The sequence below is a fragment of the Lactuca sativa genome, chromosome 4 (genome assembly GCF_002870075.4).
Source record: "Lactuca sativa cultivar Salinas chromosome 4, Lsat_Salinas_v11, whole genome shotgun sequence".
NCBI classification, from domain to species: Eukaryota; Viridiplantae; Streptophyta; class Magnoliopsida; order Asterales; family Asteraceae; genus Lactuca; species Lactuca sativa.
In genome coordinates, this window is record NC_056626.2 from 4,601,532 (window position 1) to 4,607,214 (window position 5,683).

Consider the following 5,683-nt stretch of genomic DNA (forward strand, 5'->3'; position numbering starts at 1 on the left):
GAATACCTTGGAAAGTTCAGATTTGCATGTATAATAGAGAAAACATAGATCCAAGGTATTTAGGGTTGCATGTACACTTAGGAGTGTTAGAATTCTCAAAACCCAACAGTGGTATCAGATCCTAGGCTTGTTTTCTTGTTATATTTGCCTAAACTGCTTAAAAATTGAATTTTGGTGCTGTCTGCACAACAGACTCGCCGAGTCCACTGATGGACTCGCCGTCTCCAAAGCAAAAAGCATCCAACTCATCGAGTTTGTTCATACACTCGACGAGTTGGACCCCCAGACAACATGTATTCGACTGTTTTGGTTAGAAATGGACTATGAACATTACCCTAAGATGTTTTTGGACTTATAAACTTGTTTTTGATGTGGTAATGTTCATGCTAATCCAATTTCAAAGATAATTTTCAATAGATTCATGTTTTGTATTAGTTTAATAGTTATGCTAATTACATGAAAAAGTTTGATGTGAATTATCTTTGTTCATATGAGTTGCTTAGATTAATAGATAAGTTAATTGTTTATGTGTTTTCAATCCATTTTAATCTAAGAGATGATTCTAAAATGTGTTTGTGTAACTTGTCCTCAAGTTACATGAAAGGTCACATTCAAGTTTCTTAAAACTCATAAAAGATGGCAAAGGTTACAAAATGAAAAGTATTGTCCTCATTAAATGGTTTTATGACTCCATAACTTGTCCTCAAGTTATGGAGGTTCAAGAGTCACTTCATTAAGTAATAAAATGTGTAACCTTAATTAATTCCATCAGTTACAAAATAAAGAAAAGTTACATTCTTTTATTAGTTTAAAGTCTTCCATAACTTGTCCTCTAGTTATGGAACTTGAAGAGTTTTTAATTAAAACTACTTTAAACACATAAGTTATGAAATTAATTAGTTTTGAATATTTTCAAAACTTTCCCTCAAGTTTTGGAATTTGAAAAAGTTTTCTCTAATGAATACTTTAATTCCAAGTTAGCCCTTAGAATTTTAAAAATTAAAATTCAACCCTTATACTTTATAATATTATAAGTTAATAATATTTATATATATGTATAAGAGTAAAGTCAGTCTTACCGTTAGTAGGCGTCATTCACGAAGCTGATCTATAAGGGGGGGTATAAGGTTACTGCCTATAAAATGATAGTTTAATGGGTGTCCAGTCTCACCCACCGCTTCCTTGACCGGTGGAGGGTCGTTAGCTGAACGGGTAGGACAAGGACTAGAATTCTCCCTTAATTAAAAGTATTAATGATAAATACTAAGTAACTAAACCTTTTATAAATACCCAATCTTAGTTAGTTAGGAAAATGTGAATAAGGTGCTAATCCATGAAATTACACTTTGCACTTTGTTTTAGTCGGTTAGTGGAGCGCGTGTGGTTAACCGACACATCGATTGAGGGGTAAACACTTAAGAGTACCAAGTAATTTGCATGGTTACTTCACACCTTGTTTTGTGATCCTTGGCATCCCAGTCACAAAACCTGAAGGGCACACTCGAGATTGAAACATGCCGTTAAAAAGCTCAATGAATCTCAAAAGAATCTAGGAGTTTCAAAACCAATTAAAACCTAATTATACATTTCGTTTATCTTGGTGGAAATTGGTGAATCGTCATTCACCTACCTTCAAATATTTTATAGCTTGGATTACGGCATCCCTCTTCCAAGTTATAAAAGTATTGTGTTGGGTCCTAGCCTTAATATTTCATATTGGGTGTTACATTAGGGACTTTAAATCAACTATCTTGAATATCTCCCAAAAGATGTCTGGTTTCTATGATCCTCCCAAATCTCTTGGAACTTCACTTTCTCCACCTCCTCCAATTATTCTCCCTATCCCACAAGTTCAAGGTCACTCTAGCCCTATTGGCAAGCAAGGTCTATGTATGCACACACCTTGGAGATGAAGTCACATATTGACAAGCTGGGAGAGTTAGGTGCCAAAGTCTTGAGAAATTTGGTGGTTCAATCACTTTCTAAGTCACATAGTGAGTTCCTTTGGGACTCCTATGAAACAGACTATGACAAGACCCTTAATGATCTTATCTATTTGCTTGGTGCTGCTGAATCAGCAATGATTTGTAATGCTAGTAAATTTGATTAGAAGATCGACTTCCCAAAACTTTATGGACATTGACAATGGTGACACTGGAAATCTAGAAAAAGCATTCTCTTCCCAATGGAAAGAGATCGGCCATAGTCAACTCGTTTGACCAAATGGTAAAGAGAAAGACTAAGTCTGTGATAGTCCCATGTACCATTACCAAAGGGTTCGTATGTTAAAGTGCCAAAAAGAAAGGGCATTGGTTGCGAAGCTGCCAAATTTACCTAAGGATGTTAAATTCAATAAGTTTGACTCTACTTCAGGTAAAGTCCACTATCTAACTTTTCTAAGTTTCTATTCTGAGATTCTTGATACATGATGTGACTGTGTCACATGTTGATGTTTTAAGAATCAAAGAAAAGTGAAGAAACTTAAAGAAATAATATGCTAAATCTAATCGCGTAGATGGATTTCTATCGCATAGTTTGAAGATCGGATTCTTGAGCTACTTCTTAGGAGTTATGATATATTGCTTAGGAATAGAGAACAACAAAGTTTTCATGTGCTTTTGCACTGTAAGGATAGTTTTTCTGCAAAGTTTTTAAAATAAAAGGAAAATTTTTGATTTTATTTATTTTAAAATATCCTTACAATGGCATTTGTGAAAAATTTTGTTGCTTATAAGAATCCATCAAGAGCAAGAGTGGAAATATGAATTTGATTCTTTCATTTGTGGTTGTGTCTAAATTTACCAAATAAGGAAAGATTCTCATCACCCAAGTTTCAGTTGGATAGAAACTTGGGATCATGCAAGTTGTATAGCATGATGAATGAGAACATTCAAGCATTGGAAAAATTAAGACTAACTACTTGTTCACATGGATGTGTGAGTCAAGTAATGGACTAAGGGGTCGAGTGCACATTCTTGTGCACTGATTAAGTCCACCACAAAAGATCAATAAGACTATTCGTCATAATTTACTATAGCTCAGTAAATATGGTTATACTTACAAGCTTAAGTGTAATTCTGAGACATTGGAAAAGGTTCCAATGTATGACAGAGCGAATAAGAAGAATCAACTGAGGCAGAAAGATAAAAGTTTCTCAAATCTGAAAAGATGGGAGAGTACTTTAGTATCATGTTTTAAGACCATCTTAATGATTTTGAGACCTTATCACAATTCATCCTCTAATTGCATTCTGATAGTTAAGAAGAGGAGTTATGAATTGTTGAAGTGGTTAAATCAAGAAGATGATTCATACTTCGTTCCAAAAATAGTTCTTAGTTAAATAGTTATGAATTATCCTCTTCCGTCTCTAAAACTCATGTTTCTAGTAGTTAAATACATATCCTCTTATGTTGCCAAAAGTAACAAACATCTTTTATATTATCCCTATTGACGGTTAATTAAAAGAGAAGTGTTATAATGGATAATTTAGTGAGGTTAATTTAGTAAATTTGTTTTAATATTTAAAAGCTTTTTGTTAAATGTTAATTGATGCAGCTTTTAGACTATAAGTTTTCTGTAATTTTTTTGAAAGTAAAACATTGAAGTCCCGAACAAACTTTTTCTTTAATTCATAGTTCTTATTAAAAAATAAAAGCTCCTAAAAACTCGTCACCGAACATGATAACAAACGACCCAACCTAAAGAAAAAAATTTCAAAATTTCCTATAACTCAATAATATATAGTTTGAATGTTTTGCATTATATTGGGCAAAGGGATTGCATTGTGGATAACTTTGACACGTTTCCTTCTTTGGTTAATCATTACTAACAGAGGAATAGATAATTTTTTCATGAAAAAGAACATAGTTTGCTTTAATAAGCATGCATCCGGTCAATCTTACTTATTTGGGGTAACAAGTCTTCCACATGTAGTTTTTATCTTTTACTTGTTTTAGTGAAAGTTTTGCTTTTATAATAAATATAAAACTGAAGGAGACTAAGAAATATTAGGTGTAAATATTTTCACCATTTACTGTATGATTTTTCACCTTTCCCTTTAAAAGCATATGCATATATAAGCACAGCATACAATTCATTAACATTCAATACTTTGAAAACATTATAAGTTAGATTCATGAAATTAAAATTTGATAAGAAAGAAGGATATGAGATCAATTAGTTTTCCATTTAGAACGTTTCCTACTAATTAATGGGGTCCAAGTAGGTACCTCTTTATAGAAATAGTTTTAGTATGCACTGCTTTAAGCCTCTAACGACCATCGTATGTATGTATGTGTTAATATATGCATGCATGTATGTATATATGTATTTTTTAATATATGCATGCATGTATGTATATATATACATATGTATGTATAATAGAGTCTGTGTATGTATGTTTGTATGTTTCGTCCGATACAATCTATGAGAATACATGTATACATGTTTCATCTACTACATCAATTTTGCAAATTTATCAGAATATTTGTGTGTTTTTGTGATTATAGCTCGATCATAGCAAATTACAGTGTAAATATATAAGTACGGAACATTGACGGTTTAGACGATGTTTCAAAGAAATTGATTTGAATATGATTATAAATCCAGCAAATAACCTAACCGTAAAATCCAATATTTATTATATTACAAAACAAAAGTATGAGAAAAGCATTGAAAGGGAAAATAACTTAACAGTCCAACGAAGTTTCAAAATCATTCAAAAAACCTCAATCATGTTTTATCTGTTCAAAAAAACTCAACGAACTTAACATTTTGTCTAAAAAATCCAACAAAGTTCCAAACCGTTCAGAAAATTCCAATTTTGTTTTGTTTAAGTTCGTTGGGTTTTTTTTGAACAGTCAAAACATGATTGGGGTTTTTTAGACGTTTTGGAAACTTCGTTGGTCTAACAAGTCATTTTATCGATACGGTAATAAGCCACGTCATCTGATTCTCTTATTTGACTTTCAGGAAAGTGTAACTCAGTTGGGCTTTTTAGACAAAATGTTAAATTTGTTGGGTTTTTTTGAACAGACAAAACATGATTGGGGTTTTTTGAACGGTTTGGAAACTTCGTTGGGTTTTTAAGTCATTTTCCCGCATTGAAATGAACATTTATTATATTCCCTCCCAACATCTTCTTTCTTCCTTGACAACAAGACAAAATTACCTTTATTTTCGTTGTTGGTGTTCAAGATTCCTTCTTTATCATCAGTGGCCCACACCTTTTTATATTAAACACATTTTTTTTTTCTTTCGTGAAGACCCTCTACAAACTTGGTTTATGTAAACATCCCCAACAACCTTGCCAAAATAAGAATTTGAGCACATACAACCTTAATATTTAATTTATAAAAATAAACAAATGATGTTTTTATGATACAACTGGTCGTCTTGGTCAGGTTTATCGACATTATGTATTTATCTTGTTATCGTTTATTTAGCGTCATCATAAGTTGCTATATTTTATTTAATTTGAGTTTAGATTTATCATTTAAATTAGGTTGCTCAAAAAAAAAAAACAATTTATCATTCTTCTTCCTTTCGTTTTACACCAAAAGATAAGTACTGATTACTTGATTGCTGAAGACACCGAAAAACTTGACCAAATCGGCAAATCGTATCATCACTCTTCTACCAAACAAACATGTTGTCATTAGGGTGAGAAACTTTGTGTTGGAGC